This window comes from Stegodyphus dumicola, chromosome 6 (assembly GCF_044657685.1).
Source record: "Stegodyphus dumicola isolate Sdum_Otavi_A_Nest chromosome 6, ASM4465768v1".
Lineage (NCBI taxonomy): Eukaryota > Metazoa > Arthropoda > Arachnida > Araneae > Eresidae > Stegodyphus > Stegodyphus dumicola.
Genome location: NC_140773.1, coordinates 168179382 through 168202784, shown reverse-complemented (window position 1 = coordinate 168202784; position 23403 = coordinate 168179382). Strand labels below are relative to the sequence as shown.

Here is a 23403-nt window from a genome sequence, read left to right as displayed (position 1 = left end):
GGAAGAAAGAGAAAAGATTGATTCCTGAAGACCAGAAAAGGATCCTGTAAGAAGAGATGGTAATTTTATGTGTCTATAGAAATTATTGTAATCTTATACGAAACAGTTTGTTTTATGTAATCGGAGCTCTTGAGTTTTAGATCAGAATGTGGAAACTTTTTCAACAGGTCGTTTCTAGGACTTACTTCCAAGTTTACCAAATTCTGGCAGCGGCAAATGTATGGTTTATATTTATTTTACTAACCTTTATTTTAATTTTAAGCTATCTTTCCTGTCAAGCTTTTACTTTCCCCTGGAATTGCCAATGCCAGAGTATGTAAATTTTAGTAGAACGCGCAGAGTATTAAAATTTCAGCAGAAGTAATTTTGAGTTAAATAGAAGGGAAACGAGATTTGTTAGTGTGCTTTTTTGATTCACGAGCGTGAAGGTTGCTAGGTAGAAATTTAAGAACCGCGCGTTTCGGCCTGTGTGCCTATTTCGGCAGTTAGTTGAATCTTTCAACTTCTTATTCAGAAAATTTGCTGAAATCTCATCTCTATCTTAGAACGCGGTTAAGTTAGTCACGTTTATAGAGCCTCGTAGGTAGTGACCTCGTCATTTATTCATCCTGTTATTTATTTTTAGTTGTAATTTTCTATTTTTGTTTAACCGCCGGGTCGGCGTAGTTTGTGAGCGTCGAGTGAACGCAGCTGTGACTTCTAAAGTGAAATAAAAAGGGAGTTAAACTCTTCTTAAGGGTCTGTGTAATTTCCAGTTCATAGCAGTCACTACTACCGTTGCGGACAAGTTGGGGCCACGCAACATCACAACTCTGTAAAGTCTTTAGGTTATATTAATGCTGAAAAGTGAAACATATACCACGCCCTAGCTGGTATTCGTACGAGACAACCAGAACACATGTCGACATTTACACCACGAAGGCATACGGAAAGGAATGAGAAAATATCTTGTAACTGTATAGATGATTACAGAAAACAATCAATACCCCATCCATTGAGATCTGCATTATGATTCGTTTTCATTTATTAGCCGAGTTCGAAACGTATAAAACTGATGTCAAATAATGTTAATAATAGATATTCTCAGTTTAAACCTAACGTTTAATCAAATTAAGAATCTCCGAGGGAATACTCAGCTTTTTAAATTCAATACCAAAATATTTAATGAGCATAACATAATCTTTAAACTAAATTAAATCAATTGTTATTTTTATAGCGGTAATCTACTCAGATCAGATCCATGAATTAATGATGGCCAAGAAGAAGATCACCTTTCAATGGTTAGCTTATGACATCTTTATATTTGAAATATTGACTTTTAATTAGCTCCATCCCATTTTAAATCGAAAACATCTTGGGAGATAGAATCCATTAGCCTGTTAAATTTCACTAACACCCATCTAAGGGACTTTAGCTCGACGGTTTAGATGTTCCCATGCTATGAACACATTTATGTCTTCTGAAAAATTTGAATCTGAGTTGCAACCAATTCCGCTAACCATAATACTGAAACGGGAGGCTGCATTAAAAAGAACTGATGAATAAATAAATTTTAGAAAGCAAAACTCACTTCACAAAATCGGGATTTATGCAGCAACTAATAACGAGATGCAGGACTGGAAGTTTTTGATTTAGCTACAAGACTTCAAAATAAAATAAAAACGTGCTACGATTAAAAAAAAGCTACCATTTTCACATCTGATTATTTTATTTTTCTAGTAGCTACTGAAATAGTCTGTTTTATACAACAGAATTTAACAAACACATATCACCATTACTACAGAAGTTCATGATCTTCGACGGGCGCATGCGATTGCATTCAATTTTCACCATCCATACGAATAATTTGTTGATCTATAATCTATGCAACATCTGTTGCGATAACATAATTATTCTTAAATGTTAGTTATTTTTTTCAAATATAAATAATGCAAATACAAGCTTAAACTGGTCCTTATTTTAAATGCATTTTAATTAATTTTTTTGTACTATCAACTATATACTATTTACTATACTATCCTTTGACAGAGAACCTTGCTAGACGGCAGCACGAGACAAAATTTACCAAAATAGGCATGGCGCATTTTTTAAATGAAAAAAAGTATTCGGAGAACGCAATCATATGCTCACATTCTGATGATTACCTGAGCTCATGAAAAGTATGATGAAGTTATGATAATTTAATGCTAATTCCTGATCGACGATAACACGCGTTGAAGGAAAAATGGCACGAAGCATTTTGTATATTTGCCAGCACCATGTGCATCATAACAGCATGTTTACTTGCTGTTATGATGATATTTTCTTCTACTTCTAGACACTTTTTGAACGAAATATCGCAATCATAGCGAGATGTCCAACACGGAAGAGCTCCTTCTCTCACAGTAGCGTCTGTCTAGCGACAGTCTAATATTTTTTTCAATGCAGTTATCAGCTGTTGTTCAATTCACATCTTTAATTTTATAAGGTATTTTCTCTCTCCTTACAGCATGCCTTTGTGGTGTAACGGCAGCATATATAGCGTGTATTTGAGAGGTCCAGGTTAGAGTCCCTGCATCTTTATCACGTCACCTGCTTCAAAAAAAACCTAATGTCTCCAGCATCATAAAGTCTAATGACTCTAAAGTGAATTCTGACCTAAAAGGTGGTGGATAATAATTCGTCACCACCAGGATTTGGCGAACTGGGACTCCTATTACCCATTTGCCCTTTAAAAAAGGAGTATGTAATGTATTTTTTCTTTCATTACAGCATGCCTTTGTAGTGCCTTGGTAGCACACTCTGCATGAATTCGAGAAGTCCAGGGTTGGAGTCCGGGCCAGGGCTTTGCACATATTTCGTGTTTCCTGCTCAGAAAAAAAAAAAAAAAAAAAAAAAAAAAAAAAAAAAAAAACTAATTACTCTACAATTTTATCAGCATACTTTCCCTTTTTATTAACTTCTTGGATCTGATATCGACTTTGTATCAACATTTTCAGAAATATAAAATTCCATTGTTACTAAAACCAAAATTATTTTTACAGATTTTTAAGCCATCGCATCAAGTATGAGAAATATAAAATTTTGCCCAGTTGCTGCAGTGTTAGCCTAGATTGGTCACCTGAAAAATGTGCCTCATAATTACCTCCAGCTGCTGTTCAACGAAAATTCAGAGTTGTCATCTTATACATATTTTTTTCGAGTTTTAGGAATGGTCTTTTCCTAAATCCTACTGCTTTGACTCAAAAATTTCAGGTATACCTGAAACTAATTCCATAATGTCTACACAAGTTAAGTTCTTGAACCAAAAGTAACCTCCTATATTATTCTTGCATCTACTATTGAAATTAAGACCGGTTTCTAGGATTCCTTTGTTTTAAGTAGTGATCTCTAGCTGTAAAATCTTTAATTTTCTAGCTAATTGCTTTCTTGATTAGGAGTAAGCTTCGTGTTAGATTCTTCAACTTCACTTTATTACACGTGTTTTTATTTGAAAAATAATTTTGTTTAGGCAACTTAATTCCTTAACATCTTCCTCGGAACTTCTAACTTTTCTTTTCTTCTGGAAGAGAATAGTTCAGCTATAATCTTTTAGTTGATCTTTACTTTGTTGTTAGGTTTAAAAGTTTTCTTACATGTAGTTGTATTCTTTGCTGAATATTTCTTCTCTATACTACTCAGTCAGGCCAAAGTACACAACCATTTTTTTATTCTTAAGAAGAATTTGAAAGCAATGGCCAATTTCTACCATTGATAAATATTGAAATAAATAGTTTCTAAAACTATTAAATATCTAAATGGCACTAGAATAGCTTTTCTTATGCGTTATGCCTCTTTGTATCAAAAATTAATCTCGTAATTTCAAACTATTAACGTCAATAATTCCAAATTTAATCGCATATTTTTTACAACACCTTTTAGTCACGATGTTTAAGTGTCTTTTTTTTTTCGCAACACTGCTTCATTTTTAAGAACATCACAATCTCATTACGTATAACGTAAGTACGTCGACTGTTTTAATGCAACAACTGTGAAAGAACAAACCTTTGGCAATACATAACAGTCCAATACTCAGATTTCTAGGGAAGTGACTGCCATTAACTATAAAAGATTCCAGCTGTTTCAAACATTTTGAGCGACCGAAATGTTATCATTCAAAATAAATAAATTCATTTTAAAATTGAATACTAACAGAAATTTGTAATGATATAATTCCTTCTTTATATTAATTTAATTGCAAATCAGTAAATGTTAGTACATTTTTGTCTCATCTGACTATAATAATTACAAGGCTATCTCATCGTTATGAAAATTTAATTGTCTAACTTAAGTTAACGGATCATGTGTCACTGTCTTAAAATTATAATACGGAAGGATAAAGAAAAGATTAAAATGTGATTTCAGAAATCTTTGTAAAATCTTATATTTAAAGGATTTCTGCTGAAAAAATATTTTTATTGTAATAATAATTATTATTTATCTTTATTTAAACCCTTTAAAATTTAAATGTATAGAAATATAGCTATATGATCTGTTGTATGTATAAATGTATAGAAATATAGCTATATGATCTGTTGTATGTATAAATGTATAGAAATACAGTGAAAATAATTTTATTATGCTAATTATTATTCATTTAAAAGTTAAAAACATATGCGCAAACTCTCTAGATAAAAATTTGTAACGAATTTTTATTAAAACAAAGCATTCGAGGGCTATTTGCCTAGGGGAACGCATACTTACGTGAAGGTATTTTTAAGAAAACCAACTTATGACTATGTTACGTATGGAGAAAACCATGAACATTGTCATACAACCAGCTGTTTGTAGGGATTTGAACCAGACCGAGCAAACTTCGTATTAAATGGTAGGCCTGTTTTTCTTTAAGGTTCTACATCAGCGAAAGGTGAAACCAGTCAGAGCTATATAAATTCATGTTCTTGGGTCAAACATGAACAAAAGCCTTCCGGCAGGGATAATTTCGTGATTTTCGCCAATAACAAGCAAAAGTCTGGAGAAGCAAAGATTTGGAATTTTGATTTTTCGCGGAAAAATACTTTCTAAAGGCGAGAAATATGTATGGTGAACTTTCCAAAGGTTTTGTTAATGATCTCCTTTCATTCGTATCTGTTTTATATATCAAAATAATATTTGCTAATGTCAGGAAGAAGAAAAAAAATAAACAGATCCTTCGTCGGAAAACGAATAAATATTGGTATTTATCACAGAATTCTATTTTTATTTTGCCTAAATTTATAAAAAAGTACCCATTGGTACTTTAAAGGATGAAAAACGGAACAAAATACTTTAGCTTTCAGAAAAATGTTCAGTAGCAACTACTCATAAGAACGAAGAGAAAGCCGCAAAGTTCGGTTACTCTGCTGCGCGTTTTGGAAACAATAAAGGAAAACATTACTTCCTGTCACTTTCGATACGTATCCTCGAAAAGATAAATAAAATGGCCCAAAATAGCCTTTACCAATCTTCTGAGTCCAGAACCATAACTGCCATTGCCATCGATTGAAGACTGGTTTCTCTTTGGGTAGGGAAAGATCGAGGGGATGTAAGATGAAGGGCTTCAGTATTTGAGCTGTTTGCTTTGATCCAGTCGGAGAGGTATAGAAGACTATGGGCTGGTGTCACGAAGTTCTCTCGGATGAAGAGCCACAATCAACTAGCATTACACAGTTAGAGTGAGAGGAGGTTAAGTAATAGCCAGCTATCGAGTATTTCTGAGTTCGAAATGGTTAAACACTTCACAAATGCACAGACATTAGGAGAGGCGACACAACATTATATTGAATTTAACAAATCAGTAGATCTGAATTATTTTAGTATTTTATGAAGTTTTAAGCTATGAGTTTTATCTATATTTATCATTCCAATAAAAAGGAATATTTCTAATACGATGCTGCTGTATTATAAAGGTAACATAAGTGAAATATATTTAAAATTTAATTGCAAACCTACGTTTTACAGATGGAATTTTAAATGGTAAAATAGACATAAATCTTTCCGCTATCGAAATTTTCATCACAAAATGTGATTTCAAGAAAGTGTCTCTAATATGAAGAATATTTCAAAAGATGACTTCAAGCTTGAATTAATTAAATATTGATCCTTAGCACACGCTTTCATTGGAAATTTTCTTAAAAGAAAATAAAACATTTTATGACATCATTATCAACTCTTTGGGAGAGTTCTGCAAACATGAAAAATAATCTTTTAATTCGTTATATCACAAGTAAAATTTCTAATTTGGAAGACATACACTAAGCTTTAATGAACTAGACAAGTGTCTTACATTTAATCGACAAATTCGCGTAGATATTCAAAAACATATTTTCTGACTTAACTTTTTTCTTAAGTCTGTTTCGGTCCACCAGCTTCCGAGCGGTAAAGTCGCTGAACACTGGTAGTTCGGTCCGAGGTTCGAATCCCGCGAACGGGCTGGCTGCATGGGCGTTTTCGTGGTTTTCCCCATGTGTAACGGGTATACGAGTCAGTTTCCCTTAGAAAGTCCTCCACGAAGGCATCCCTCCCCTTAGGCAGATAACCCTAGTGTGTTTTGCCGTAATTAAATACACCACCACCCAAGTCTGTTTCCAACTAACGTATTTAAATCAATTTTAACTTGAGGGAAACCAAGACGATATCTCTATTTTTCCAGAAATTCTGTTTGCAATTATTTTTTTTCTTTGAAGTCGATATGGATGCAGTTAAATAGTGCGATGGTTCATGTTATGAAAAGAATCTACGGAGTCGTCAACTAAACCGATTTTCTTGTCTCGGCGGAGAGTACGAAGTGCAATTTTTAATCACTAGCCCTATACATTTGCACAAAGAAGCCCGAAACATTTAATTAAGGAGGTGGTCTTTCTGACTAATGACAGGAAAGAAGAAGAATATGTTCGAATTTTCATTTAGTGCAAAATTCATTAGGATGGATATCAATTAATAACTGAGCTTATACGTACTTTTTCTTCAGAACCGAGGTTTTCGATTACAGATCTCAACAAGCATAATAAATGAAATCGAAAGGATATTAGTGTAATTAAGAAACATAAGTATAATTTTTGCTGTTAAAATATACACCACTTTGTTTTTTACCCTTTAAATTATAATTGAAACAATTTAAATCATAGCGAAAATACCAATAAATGAATTTATATTTTACATGATCTATTGCGAAACGTGCCTTCTTGAAAAAATACCTCTTTCCAATTTTTGTGCAGTAGTTGTTTTCATGAAGTTTTCTGTTCAGTTTTAAGACTTATTTTATTGGAAATGTAACTGAAGTATAGGATAAAATTTAGCAAACAAATATTTTGTCCATCTGTATCAAAACTAAGTATAAAGGTATATAAAAATTAAGACATGTGCCACATAAACAGGCGTAAAATTATACTCGTACAAATATACCCGTGCGCATTCGATAATTCAACCTGTCCAAAAATTAGTTAAAACTTTATGTTTGATTCATAGTTCCAAAACAGGTAAGATAACTAAATCTAGCAGTTAGATTTACAAACAATACTGGTATTCAGTATGTTATAGTTTTCAAAAAGCATTATGATATAGAACTATAATTAAGACACAATAACACGCCGAATAAATACTGATTCAGAAGTCAAACAACAAAAATCAGCGTTAATTCACAAAATTTGTGAATTAACGCTGATTTTTGTTGTTTGACTTCTGAATCAGTATATAGAACTATGTATAAAACAAGGAAAAGGTTTAGTAAAAATATGAAGTCTCAGAGGAGGGAAAATATATTAGAAATATCAAAAATTATTGAACTTTGTTTTACTATCTGGAGAAAATGCTGCGGAATTTATCGTTGAAAATAGTTTTACATATTACCTTTTATAATGCTAAAATATATTAAACTCGATCAATCTTAGTCCAAAGACATGCACTGAGGGTTAACAGACTAAGTTCTTGCACTTGATGCAATAGTCCGAACTGAATAAAGCAAAGTTTTGGTTGTATATATATATATATATATATATATATATATATATATATCTTTATGAACGTTTTATGTCAGAATAAATGCCTATAACGTGCCTCGAAAATATCTTAAAAGAAAAGAAGTAAATAAGATGAATGAGAGACAGAAATTGAGTCTCTTTCGCCTTTATGGAAGTAAATGACAGGGAAATATATATCGTCTTCTTTATAAATTTTTTTCCTATATTAGTATTGCCAACAAAATATTTATCCGATGCCAAGTAATAATTCCGGTACATTTTTCTTTCCTTCCTCTTTGTGTTTATGCAAACAAAAATACGATTTCAGATTTTACTTTTACGTTTCTCACTGCATATAATTTAAGTTTACTGTCTAAATGCTGTTAAGCATAAGCTTGTTAAACTTTCTCGTCATTGATATCTAAAGTGAATTTGCTTCATTAAGTTTCATTTTTCTGTATCTTGATATGGCTTAGATTCAAATTTCTCTCCCGGTCTTTGTTATATTATTCGGTCCGAGGTTCGAATCCCGCGAACCGGCTGGCTGCGTGGGCGTTTTCGTGGTTTTCCCCATGTGTAATGTGCATACGAGCCAGTTTCCCTTAGAAAGTCCTCCACGAAGGCATCCCTCCTCTTAGGCAGATAGCCCTCGAGGCTTTGCCATAATCAAACACACACACACTTTGTTATATTATTTATTAATTAATATAAGTAAAACGTACCATGGGAATTCACACCAATGTAGACCTCAATGAAAATCTAACGTTTCAAATGATAGCAGGGTTTGCTATGTATTAACAAAGGTAACTGTGAATTTACCGAAAAGATTCTAGATTCCAGTGTATACAATTAACCGTAGAACTGAAATATTTTTTTAGAACATTGAAGTCTTTCAAATGGATTGCTTTAATTATTTTAAATTCAAAGTAATAGCGTAATTTAAATGTGTATAAGTATTTTTGCATTGAAGTACAGAGTTATTCATAATTCAGCGAAACATTTCTAAAATTCATAATACTATGCAAAATATGTGACACTTTACTATGCACAAACTCGCTAAGTACTTTCTACGCTAAGTTTCGCTAAGTTTTTTTCCGCTTATTATACAAATGCTCAATATGCCCACATTTGCTGAAGTAACATGCACTTTAAAGAAAATACATTTTACAGTCCACCAAAACTTCAGTATTTATGATAAGGTTAAGTAGCATTTTAGGGATTATGAGGAAATGGAGGCAAAGAGTTAATATTTTTGACAAATCCCCTCAAGGGATTCAATCCGAAGACAGGGGTGATTACCACAATAACGTTTTAACTTTGTTTTATATATGTCTTATCTACATTTCTAATTAATTTGGTCAGAGATTGACTTTTAAATGATCTTGGTCTTTGTGGCAAACTTTGATTGAAGTACATGAACAAATCGTCTGGATAATGTCTTAGGCCCATATCACACGAACAACTGTTTCGGACAATTTTTCTGCCTGATTTTCTATTGAAAGAAAGACGCGCGACTTTTTCCCTCCTTTCCAAAAAAAAAAAAAAAAAAATCGCAGGTTGTTCGTTTTCAATCAATTAGCTATCAGCTTCGAATGCTATCAGCTTGTTTGTAATGGGGAACCAGTTTTCCCTGCGTTCATCCCAAAGCGATCTGTGTTGATTGGCTGTTGTGACAAAGCAGAAAAACTGTTCCAAACAGTTGTTCTTCTGAAACAAACCGACGTGTGATAGCGGCCTTAAACTAAATGTTTTACTTAAAGAAAACAGTCATTAATATTTTAATTGAACCAGTAATCGCAGTTTATTTTAAGTATTACTAACATTTAGATTACTGAGTTTAACCCTATGCTTTAATATCTGCTTCAATATTCCAATACTCGCTTCGACAGAAAGCTTTGGAAATTTAATAGCATGTTACATAGTTAAAAATAGAGTTTAACTCTGATTGCTGCGTTTTCGAGTGTTCATCAAAACTCCAATGTTCGTGAGCACTCGTTCGCGGAAGTGTCATTCTGAGAACTAGTTCATGCTAAATCCGTCGGAAGCAAAACGTTTAAATAAATAGCTGTGCGCTTGGTAGGGATTTACAAATACAAAGATAATGTTGACTAATCAAGCTTTAGTTTAAAACTTAGAATTTGTTCTGTAAATTATTGAAATCTTAGATGCCAAGGAATTATTCTCTTTTTTGTAACTGTTTTATGTAAAACATATTTTAAAGTCTGAGGTAAAGTTTCAGTTGTAACCTATAAGAGTGTCTTAATACATTTACAAATATTTCAGTTTTATTCAATTATTTCTTACAATTGCAGTTAAACAGCTATTAACGGCGATTATTTTCAAATATTTTAAATGTAAATATGTTAAATGTTAGGTTTATTTAAGTTAATATCATATTACAGAAGATGTAGTCTAAGTATCACATTACAATGCATTATATATGGCATACATGGCTACTGGACTCATCAAGCGTTTGCAAAATAAGTGAAAAAATTATAAATTGAGTAATTTACTTTGTGTGATTTTTAAAATTGTTTCATATAATTATGAGTATTCATCTATGTATCTTGTCCAATGAGTGATCAAATTAGATTAAGAATTCTGGCGTTGAAAGTTTGAAATAAATTCATTGACTGTTGCTCAGGGACCTGGAGTATCATAATGGCGGATGTAGATGCTTTTACTTACTTATAATTAATTTATTTATTTATTGATATGATTTCCATTATTTTTTGAAGTGAGGCATATAACTTCTCACTATGTACTCCAAGCATACTTAATAAATTTCAGCAATACTCAGAATTTTTCGTTAAAGCTAAATTTAGTATAATCTAATAATTCTGCTGACCAAAAGTTTACTTCGCTACTCAGAATAGTTGTGTACATTAGAACTTCGGAATACGGAAACTTCCTGTCACGAACAAATTGGTTACCGAACAAATTAACTGAATAGAAAATATCTCGGATGAGGATAGGAGTCTCTTGTAACGAACACTTAAGTAGGCAAAAAGGACTTTAAAAGTGTTATGGGATAACATTTCTGACACATAATTAACGCCCAGGAGCTTTTAAGAGCATTATTGTTTTTCTTTTCATTACTTATCGCTCATTGCAAAGGCTGATAGAAAGTGACCCACAGGATGATGTGGTTCGAAGAAAATTACGCCTGATTTTATTGCTATTGTATTTGAAGATTTGGGTTCTTTGAAGGACCTTGAGAGTTACGCGTAGTGATGGGTGTAAACCCGAGGTTCTCTGCTACAGAAGTATAAACTGCACCAAGTTGAAATATTAAACATAAGATTTAGTCCGTGACTTTTATCCTTAAGATTTAACAACACAGATGAATAGTGTCATACTATGACATATTAATGAACTTATACGATAGCTAACGTCCGAATGTACTAGATTGGTATAATGTGACTTAATCCTTATTAACAGTCCTTTTCATATAGGCAGGTATTTGGCGATGTAGATAGATAATCCAGATTGCTTATTCTTATCTCCACTGAGATGTTGCTTATTAGGATTCATTGCCTCACATTTCTGCATCATGCTTGAGAGAATCACAGCTGCTGACTACGTTGGCAAACATCATCATCATATAGGCGTAGCATGGAGGTCAGACCTCAGCACCATCAGAATCGGAAAGACACACTATCCTTTCTGTCTTAGTCTTTCCTCGTCTTCCTCGGCAGGAACATTCCGCACAGCTATGTAGTCCGCCTTTTCTGCTCAGCGCAATCACGAACGGGAGAAATGCAGATTTCTAGTTCTAATAATTGCAAACAACGATTCTGAGGACTATGACATATTTTTTGTCATCTATGATATTTTGTCTCTAGGCAAGGCCGTAGGTTTTGTAAGTAAACAATGCAGACGTGGGAAAGTTAGTAAACGACCAACAAAATAAGCTGAATAAAAAATAACTAAAATAAATTTTTAAAAACAGCAAGAAAAGGCGACTGTGGAGGAAATGCCTTCAGAGAAAGAGAAAAGAAGAGATGAACCTTGTCCTTTCATCCGCAAAATTCGTGCAAGTATGAGTAAGGTATAACGTTTAATGGAATGAAATCTCCATGACAACGCAGTAGCCTGTTATAAGCACAAGCACTTTCTATGATAATTTATGCTTGAATTTAGAAAAATTTTAAATCATGGACAATATTTCAGACAGCTTTTGAGACCGAAGGGTGTCCGATGAATTTCAAGTGGCTATAAGAGCTGAGAGATTCGAGTGGCTATAAGAGTAAATGAAGATATCAAAGAAGGGCAATTACTTGGCAATTTTATGAAACTGGACTTCTCAATAACATTTCTTACTTTTACATTCCTCAGTCTTTCTTACGACACTCGGTGTCCCACATACGATTACGATAAAATTAAGTTAAATTGTAAACCATTTTATTTGTTTAATATCTAGTTTACTTTTTGAATTTTTTTTTAGCACAAAAGGGCCATTAGTCTCTAAACATTATTTTATGTTGTTTCACTTTTTATTCGAGTCTGTTGTCATTCATAAAAGCTAAGATTTCATATCCAATCTGTCTGTTATTTATTAACAAATTAAACTACTTGAAAGCAACAGATGCAGTCCTTAAGAAGATTATTATTTTTATTTTTAGTCTGATTGATTTAAATAGAAATGCATGTAATGCATGATATAACTAAGTAAAAATATTTTTTATAGAATTACATTACATATATTTTCCCTTTTTTAATATACAGAAGTATATAACGTTCTCATGTTAGTTTAAATGCATTCTAATATCTTATAAAATGCTTCACTATTCCAACTGAGCCATTTCTATCGAAAACCTCTACTGATAAATCATATTTAACTTTAAAAGGACCTTTTTAAACAATCGTTAAATTTTGAAACTCTTCAGATTATTTTCTTTCCTTAAGTTTATGACTTTCATTAATTTTGTGTTATGAACGTGTGCGCAAAGTACTTCTGTAAACGTTTAAGTGAGGAAGCACCTCATGTCCAAGAAATGATTAATTTATCTTCCATCAATACTTAAAGAGAAAACCTGAAAGGCTCTTAAATGGATTAGACGGTATAGTGGTTAGGGGTAAGTAACTCTTGTAACGAAGGACGCATATTCGAATCTTGGAAAAGGCATGGATGCTTGTAAATGTTTGCGGTATGGGACTAAATATATGACGAGACGAAAGTCTTCTCGAGATATAGATGTTAGGGAGAGAGGGGTGAGAGACTGTCGAACTCGTCACCATGTTCTCATGTTCCCTAAATCAAAATTGGGGGCGGAACTGAGCGAAGTCGTACTATCAGGTTCTGTGTTCCTCCTTACTTGCTTTGGGAACATTAACTGTCCTGACTCGGAACAGGGAGCTTACTAAAGCTATGTTCAATAAATTTGGGAAGTAGACAATACACACAGGAAGGGTATACGAAACCCTTTATTTTTCTCTCTTTACAATGATTTCCGGACTTCGGAATACAGAGACCAACCACTTGTGGTCTGAACGTAAGAATATAAAAATATTAACTAAACTCTAACTAAACTAACTTTGGATTAATCAAACAAGTGCCTAACTCCAAGATTGGCCGTATATTAACAAAAAGCCGTATGTAGTACAGAGAACTGCTAACACTACGATACGTTTAAAATTATCAAGAGGATTAAACCTCTGGCCTTGAAGGCAACCAGCAGCCGAGTAAAAAACTATGGCAAGCGGCCTGCTTCTAATAGCTCCTTCCTCTCTCTTGCTTGGCAAAAAGCCACAACTTAAGTACTTGGCGTTCGCAAGACAAATTTGCATAAATAAGTTAAAGCTTTTAATTCTGGCCGGAAGTAGAAAATAAGAAGTGATAGTAAAGACTTAAAACAAAATAAACGTTAGTAAAACTTAGGATCCTTACAGTACTGTCACCTGTATGGTGCTCAAGGCTCTTGACAACGACAGGAGCAATCTCGGTCTCCTTGCCATGATGAATTTCGCGGGCTTATTCTGATATTACTGTCATAAGTGAAATAAGCCGCACAACTGGATTGTTGGCATAGGATTTGAATGAAAATAATAACTTGGAAAAGTTGCGGCGTTAAAGGACTTTAAATAAAATAATAAAATAAAATTTAAAAAAAATCTGATTGGTTTCAGATTTTAAATTACGTTCAAAGGGGCGTTTTTAAGGTATCTGCCTACGTTAAAAAAACGATTTCGGCGAAAAAATTCGATTTTTTTTATTGCCCAATTTCAAAGGTCAATTTTGTAGGATTCCGAAAATGGTTCATTTTTACGTTTGTGGTAATTAGAAGAGAAGGTATAGCCAATTAACTGCACTGGAAGTGAAAGCAGAAAGACCGGAAGTGCCATTTAAAAGGCTCAACTTAAAGGTAAATAATGTTGTTATCCTTTTTTTTTTTTTTTTTTTTTTTTTTTTTTTTAAACTGTTTGTGTGTAAAATTGTGCTAAAACATTTCATTTTAATTCTCGGTACTTTTTTTGTTTCTGGCGATAATTATTTGCCTTAATTCTTTGAACTGGGACTGGCAACATTGCGGTTTTTTTAACTGGGTTTGGCAACATTACGATTAGGTATAAAGACTATGTTGCTGGGTGCATATATAGCCGTTTTAATTTTTAATTCAGGGTATCTTGGATTACTTCCTGTGTTTGAACATTTAGGCATATCAATTGAACAAGAAATGATTAAAAATTACTTTGGAATTGGTAACGAAAGAATAAAGAACTCGAAAATTCATTCGTCGCTCATTTCGAAAATAGCCAGAAAAAAATTAAAATTAAATAGGAAATCAAAATTACTTAAGTATAAAGATATGGAGGGTTTGATGTACAAATGTGGAGAATTTTAAGTGTGTAAATACAACAGAACAGATTTTCTGTTAATGTGAAATCTTTAAATGCGTTTTCTGGAAAACTAATTTTTCTAGTGTTTTTACATACAAGAAATGTAATTACTCAAAATGTTCTAAAGATATCTCTATTAAATTTCACTAAAATGTTTTCTATATTATTTATTAGGTTTTAAGCTACAATCTAAGTAATATTTATTAATTTGATTGTTTTATAAGTATTTCTATATAAAACGATAAGAAATATTTTACAAAAAATTGAGTTTTTTCATGTAATTACATATATTTTAGTAAATTTTAGAAATATCATATACATTTTAGTTCATAACACAGATAAGTGTTGTAGTAGTATACAGTATAAAAAAATTGAAATATATGCTGTGAGAAAAAATATACGGCATTTAACGTAAGTGTTAAATTCTCCTAAAAATTTGCATTAAATTGCATATATTTCAAAAATTTATAAAAATATTCCTAAAAATTTACCTATTTTCATGATTTGATATCATATTTTGACTAAATAAATATATATTTCATCAGAATTCTATGTTTTTAAAAAAGAGTGCTCCGAACGTAGGCAGATACCTTAACGTTTTTTGTATTACCTTTATTTATTAAATATCATGTTCTTTGCACTTAAAGAATAAAATTCAGTTCAATAGGAATGTCGCAAAATAATTTTAAAATGAGCCTTAAAATGAGCCTATCTTTAGAATTTCTGATACACAGTTCCGCGCGCTGGAGATAAAAAAGTTTTTATTTTTTCCCGTAGAGTATTGTCTTTGCTCGCTTTGAAATCCGTGAGTTTGTTAATCAAAAATTCGTTAAAGATTTACAAATTATGAAATAGATAATAAAGCAAATTAAAAATTTCAAATTTGATCTTCTACATGCCCATATTCGTAGGAGGGTTATGTCATTAAAATTCGATGGTCTATGTACCGTTGTTTTATCACAATGCGAGAAATATACATACATTTATGCAGAGTTTTCATTATTTAATTTCTTCAAATATAATGCAGGACTCTAACATTTGGTGGCAACGGTTTGAAATGTGAAACGGACATTTATAGTGATTCAATGCAAAATCGCAAAACGAAAACTATAGTCTTTCAGGGACAGAGCCCCTTTGGACTAATAAAAATATGAAAAAACTGATACTCTTAAAAAAACAAACTCATGATAGAATAACACAATGGTAGCTTTAATGACAAACAACACTAAATAATAATCATTTGAAGGCTTAGTGGAAGTAAAAAATAGAATAAATACTTACTTTACCTTAACTTACATTGTCGGAGTACTAATTAGCCTGATCTGAAAACATTATGAAATTAAAAGACTCATTCCGCGCGAATCACTAGAATGTGAATCAAGCGTTAGTAAACGCGTTTCGAAACTGTAGCTGATATATCTGCTTACTACAGAGTTAGAATTTGTAAAATGCAAGTGACTATAAGAAACGCAGCATAACGAAAGGTGGTAGAAAGCGATACACTTGTTAAAAGTCTAAATTTTTAAGAGGAAGTAAATGCTCACAAAATACAGATAATCCCATAAAAAAATATAACTAACGAGAAAACAGAGGGGCAAAGAGTAAATTCGCAGCAAAGTGAGCCAAAGGTCCCTAAGAAGGTCAAGATATTTTCGTGAGCGGCATAAAAAGAAACACAAACAATCAAAGAGAAAGTAGCAGAGATTATTGACACTGTCTTTTCCAGATAACGATACCAAAATAAAGAAAAGAAGAAAAAGCAAACGAAGAAGAAAGACTTCCAGTACGCTAGAAAAAAAGCCCAATAAAAATATGAGATTTCTCTTGCAGAGATTTTCTAAGAAAGGGCTAAGATTACATTTAAGAGACGCCAATGAAAATAATTAAATGCTATATATGAAGAAGTTAGCTACATTCAGTCTTATAAGGTATATTTTTAGGTATTATTTAATAAACATTGCAATAACTAAAAATTACATACTTTCTTTCATTATAAAAAAATTATGTTTTGCAATAAAACTAAATGCCCTTAATTTAATTTAATTACTTAAAATTTTACCTTAGGTGAAATAAATATAACTTTAAGAACAAGAACCGTTTTTATCATTTTTACTTGGTTTTAGCTTATAACTTTATGATTTAATGTTTTTTTATTCATGATCACAAACTCAATTGAGCATAAGAATTTAATTTTGAATTGTTAATTGTGAACTAATTTAAAGTGGGCTCGCATATTGATATGATCCGTTGTAAAATTTACGACATATGTCAGGCATTTTCGTTTCCTTTAAGCAAGAATTAAATGTTTTCTGTTAATCTTTTTTACTTATAATTATGTGATTTTTTGAGTTTAATGTCAGCTGATAAATGCGCTGTAATATGTTATATTTATTAAATGTGCTATCACTTTAAAAGTATGTTAATTCTAGTAAAATTAGCTACCTAGATACAAATTCGTAATAATATATTATTATAAATATATTTGTGTATGAGATTAAAATTACACTATGAATATATCAGTTGTTATTAAGGTGCTATATAAGATAATAAATATTACTATGATATGGAATATTCATTAATTATGGAATCTGAAATATTTATGTACGATTATGAAATATGTATTATTTATGTACTGCGTACTTTGTTGATATGTATCGTAATATTTCACGTAAATGTATATTACTGTAGTTTGGTTTGGTTTATTTAATTACTTACAGCCCTCGAGGGTTATTTGCCTAAGGGAAGGGATGCCCTCCGCTGAAGCGATACTGGCTCGTATACACTTTACATATCGGGAAACCATGAAAACGTCCAAACAGCCGGCCCGTTCGCATGGATTGTTTGTATTATTATGTATTGTTAAATATATTAACATATGTGATAGGTATTTAATGCATGAGCTATGTGCTAATGCATATGTTATGTGCTTAATATTTATCTTACATTATTATTAACTTTGCACTAAGCATTATAACATTTGACTTATAAAAGATAAAATATGTATATCTCTGTATTTCTATAACTATCCACGATTATCCATTATAATTATGCATTATGACGACTGAATCTGTGACTGTCTATGTCTACGGACTATATAATGTTTGCTATTGTTGTTATATATTCAGCAAAACTGTGTACTTACTTGTCGTAAGAACGCATATTTGTACAGAGAGGTATCCTGGTTCATACTGCTCCATGTATTATATAATGTAACAGATAAGACTTCAATAAATATATACGATCGAGATGACTGTGTCTTTGGTTTGTATAAAGACCATAGGTCGGATGTCAACTCTATAGAGAGTAGTAGCAGTAGTAATAGTCAAATACATTTCGTTATTAAAATTAATTTTTACGTGGACTGCAAACCAAAATTAAACAGTATTGCATATTGATAACAAAGTTAGAAAAGAATTCATGAGCCGATATTTGCTAAATTCCTTATGATTTGAAACCAATTTTCAATATTAACGCAGCAGAGATTATTATAGAAAGAGTTGTAGAGACATTAGGTTACTTTTTTGGAAGCTGGCAAGGTGAAAAATGAGCAATCGCCTTCGCCGGGAATCGAACCACGGACCTCTGGAATACCGGCCCAGCGTGCAGAACCACTACACCACGAAGGCGGGAGAAATATCCTCCTTTACATATATATATACTCCTCCTTTTAAAGGGCAACTGGAGTTTTTAGGGGACCCAATCGCCAAACCCTGGGGGAGGTGAATCATCATCCAACACCCTTGTAGTTCGGGCGCCATTGTAAAGACATTAGGTATTTTTTGGAACCATGCAAGATGGCAAGGTGAAATATGAGCAATCGCGTTCGCCGGGAAACGAACCGAACGCGGACCTCTGGATACCGGCACAGCGTGCAGAACCACTACACCACGAAGGCACGCTAAGAAGGCGGTAGAAATACCTTATATACTCCCCGTTTCAAAGGGTGATTGGGTTTTTTTAAGGGACCCAATCGCCAAATCCTGGGTGAGGAGAATCATCATCCAACACTGTTTTAGTTCGGGCGCCACTGTAAAGACATTATAATTTTTTTTTGGAAGCAAGAGAGATGAAAAATGAGCATTCGCCTTTTCCCGGGAATCGAACCACGGACCTCTGGAATCTGCCCAGCGTGCAGAACCACTACACGAAGATACGCTAAGAAGGCGGGAGAAATACCTTACAGAGTCAATTTCATGTCTGGAAATCTTCACTAAATCAGTTAACCAAATGCGTTACATGACATAAGCCAAACAGTTTCTTAAAAATCATTCTTCTATTTTAGTAGTTTCTCATTCATAAGTACCCCATTAAAACATCATTTCAGTCGCTTGCTTTTCAGCGATAAAATTTTACGAGGTATTTTTATTACTCTCTCGCTTTTAAGAACTTTGTGTCTCAGAAATTAAAACATGATCTATTTCCATGCAATATTTTTTACCTGCATGTGCACTTTTGTTAAAAAAATAACCAATTGAGGAAAGTCTAACTCATTATTACTGAAGTTATCGCATCATAAATCCAAACATAAAAAGAAATTTACTTGAATTTCAGCTAAGATATTCATACATTTAGATTTTTAATATAAACATAACATTTCTCGAAGAAGCAAGGACGATACATGAGCATATATTTTTCATGAACAAAGTTCATGCAATGTATGATTGTTGAAAGCATAATGATAAAATGTCATTTGTTTTCCTAACAAATTTGTCACTGGCAGAACATTAACTCCATCTGTTTTATACAAAAATAAACTGCTTTGGCATCGTTAAGAAGGTGTCTTAACGAAAGTTTCTGTCATTTTTCTATCAAGTCAAATAACTGCAGTTTGTGATTTAGTACCGTAATGATTACGATCGTAAGTTTACGATTAATATTATCTGATATATCATTAGAATTACGATTAATATTGTCTTCCTAATTTTAATAAGCTGGTATAAACACAAAATTATTGACCCCTTGTAACATACTGCTAAATTTTTGTTGTAACTTACTGAAATCAATGCAATGGATAATATTACGGATAACTAGCAGATTAAGGTCACAGAACCTATGTGAAATATATTGCAAAAATGCATACACTTATTTTATAAATGTGAGTCGAAATCCTAATTAACAATTAAGAAGCTCATATACTATGTTTAGATTTCTTCTGATGCTTAAACCAAGAACATCTTCAGTAGTAAGAGTGCTTGCTACTGCGTAAGTAAAGCTACAGTTTTGACTTAAAAGATCTGCACAAGGTTCCATATGTATAATCACATTCAGCCTCATACCTCATATTTCAAGAACGACGCCAAAGGGAATGTCAGGAAAATATATTTGAAGTGAATTGTTCTACGTTAGTCTACTTAATCTTAAGCCAGCATGGCCAGTTCTCAAGCGAATGTATTATTCCCTGTCTGGAAGCTTAGGAATAAAACCATTGGTCAGATTTCTGTCTGTTACTTTAAAATGTAACCCTTCAAGATTATTTTACGCCTTCCTATTTCACTCGTAACCACAAAAACAAAACAAAGAACTGCTTAAAAAACGTCGACTCGCTAATTTTTCCCCGAACTTCAATTTCGTTTAGCGTGTTTAAGGTTACACGCTCTAAACATTCTAAACGGAAACAAAACATGCTTTAGTTTAAATATATCGTTTCATTTACATGTATCATTTAGCGTGTTGTCTGGATTTCAAGACTCAATTGACTTGACGAAAATAAATGCTGTGCGGCAATGAGGACCCCAGTTAGGATCGTAAATGGAAGGGGGCATTGACAGAGGCCTTGAAGTGATTATTTTAATGTAACAGGCGACAGTATAAAATTTGTCTGCTGGTTGCAAGCTTATTGCAGAGACAGGGAGTTTTCCAGTTGCTAGTCTAAGCCTAATCTAGTTGACATTCTCTGAAGAGGCGACACTTAATTCACAAACAGAAATATTAGCTCAGAAAAGGTACACACTATATTATGCATGTCCTAGGACCGTTTGGCATGTGCATATTTGCTAATGCGTAATTAAGTACGTTTGTGGAAATAATACTTAATGAATTAATCCGAGGTTGGTAGATTAAGGAAGGATAAGCGTTATCCACATTATTTAATTACTTGAACGGTGTGATAGTAAAATAACGGCATAAAATATTAAGAAATTTTAGATTACAGTGTAGCCTTCATTGTCTCGAGATGTAATGGAGAAAATAATAAACTATGTAATACGGAAGCGCCTATGCAGCATGCCTGAGTTGCTCATGTGTATATACCATTATCAATATTCCTTCCATTCCGCAGACATTAAATTCAGTACTAATGGTAAATTAATTGATCAGTGATAGTTCAGGATTAGATGCTGAATGGCTGGGACAGCACTGTATGTTAAGATGAAACATAGCTCTGTTCTGTCATATAGTATTCGATACTTCAACACTAATAATCCGCAATACTGTGAATAGACAGGAATTGGAAACATTACCCACAATTATGTCACTTTATTTCGACGCTTTTGTTTACCAACACTGCAGGATGAGCTCCAAGTGCACAATGCCTAAAACTGCACATTACATCGCAATGATAACACTGACACGATATAGAAGAATTTTTCGAATGTTTGCAACGCTCCAGAAAAATAATAAATTTTAATTATTCTTTTGCTTGAAACGTAAGATTGGATACATAAACATATCTGAATACATCAGCTTAGGTACGTAAAATATTTTGAGTTGGAAGAATTGAGATAAAATTACTTTTAGTGTCAAATAAATATCATTACTGCCAAAAATATAAGGGAATCTTTCTTTCAAAGTTGGATCAAGTATTGACTGACCGGAGCACAGAGCTATGGCTACCCTTTCTGAAATACTGTTCCTATACATGCGCTATTATGATATTACATTTGATTATTTTTATTCCAATCATAGCTGCTGTGTATCCATTTACGTATCATATATCCATTTACGTACAAATGAGACCCATTCCAGTTTGCTTCGAGGATGATTCATCTCTGCTTGAAGAAGAACTTGTGTGAAATTATCTTGAGAGAGATACAATTTTTTTAAGGATTCGGGTTTACCTCTCTTCAAGTAATTAACTGCTAATAATTCCAAATTCCACCATATGTCACTGTGCCACTAATTCTTCTGTTAATGGATAAGTACCATGACTACTTACTCCAATCTCTTTCGCAGCATGGAATGTCAATGGCCTAAATAATAAGGTACGCGAATTGCAGAATTTTTCTACATTCATTATAACCATTTTGAGATTATAACCGAAACACATGCCCAGCTGCCTATCCTCAATTATCGAAATTATCGGTGTGATCGTACGAGTCACCGCGGAGGTGGCGTAGCGATTTACGTCAAGCATAACTTTCAATCTTGCTTAATGAACGAATGCAGAGATAATAGCTGTGAACTAATTATTTTTTCACCATAGGCCAGTTATAGTTTTGTCCTTTCCTCATATTTATATCTTTGTATCTTTAGATTATGTATTTCTTATACCTGCATGTCAGTTTTACTTTAATTGAGCCAGATCAAAGCTAGTTAATTACCCTAGCTACTCGCGGCATAATAAAGTCATGTCATGTCATGTCATGTCATGCAATTTTCCGTTAATGCTGTAGAGGCATTAGGATTTTTGTGAAGCAGGAGGCAAAAAAAAATGAGCAATGTTCTCTCCGGGACTCGAACCTGGACTTCTCGAATACTAAGTCTGTTCGCACATTTTTAGACGATTTTTCATTGTATTTAGAGAAATATTTTAGCCAACATACTTGTGTTTTAAATGTTCCATTTGATAACCCTTATTCTTCACTATCTTTTCACACCGTAATTTCTAAGACAATAAAGTAGTTGTCCAAGACAATTTTTAGTAATGGAAGAGGTATTTTATACCATTCTTTTTAAACAGTTTCCAAAGTCCAAGGAGGTTTGTAAGTCGTCGTCTGGACAACCCGCTTTTTAAAGGTCTAAAAGCGAAACAATACGTGAATTGTTTTGTTATCCAAAAGCGAAACAATCGTGATACATAAGGAGATTTAGTAGGGATGTGAATGAATGGTATGCAATGATATGACCTTGATATACGTTTCTTGTTCCACTTTTTCCTAGGAAATTAACAGTGGATTTTGATGTGCGCTTGCTTCCTTTGTCTTGATACAGCTCTATCGATTGATGCCACTGTAGCTAAAAAGAGCAACAATCATAAATCCCTTTGAAAAACCTTCTTTAGATTAAAACACTCATACGAGTGTTTTAATAAATGTACGCGAAATACAAGGTTGTTATTGCGATTTTGATTGTCACATTTGCGTGTTTCTCTTCTATTCTATTTCTTTAGATTCTTTGCACCATGTTCTAAGATATTTTTCTTCTCTTTGATGATAATAAATGGATCTCTTTTTATTGCGGTCATTTAAATATATCCAATATTCATCGACTGTGATAAAATTTTTCCAGTTTTGTCCGAATAATTGTTTCTCATAGAAACTTCTACAGTGCGTTCTGCTTTTCGCGATATGTCGTGGAGAAAGAAGATGAACATAACGTTTTTTCGTCTTTTTAAGATTCGGATCAGTATTAAGCACTTTGTTCATAGTTGCCACTGAGCATTTTAATGATT

General features: G+C 32.8%; 1 long non-coding RNA gene across 2 annotated transcripts in view; it reads right to left on the bottom strand.

The window, feature by feature from the left end:
• Window positions 1-16351, bottom strand: part of LOC118199813 (uncharacterized) — a 93670-nt gene extending 77319 nt beyond the window's left edge. Inside the window, exon 1 of one of the 2 annotated variants that reach the window (XR_015041497.1) lies at window positions 16077-16351. This is a non-coding gene — a long non-coding RNA (uncharacterized LOC118199813). The remainder of the gene's footprint in view (window positions 1-16076) is intronic. The other variant, XR_015041498.1, reaches the window with a different exon arrangement.
• Window positions 16352-23403: the final 7052 nt, after the last annotated feature.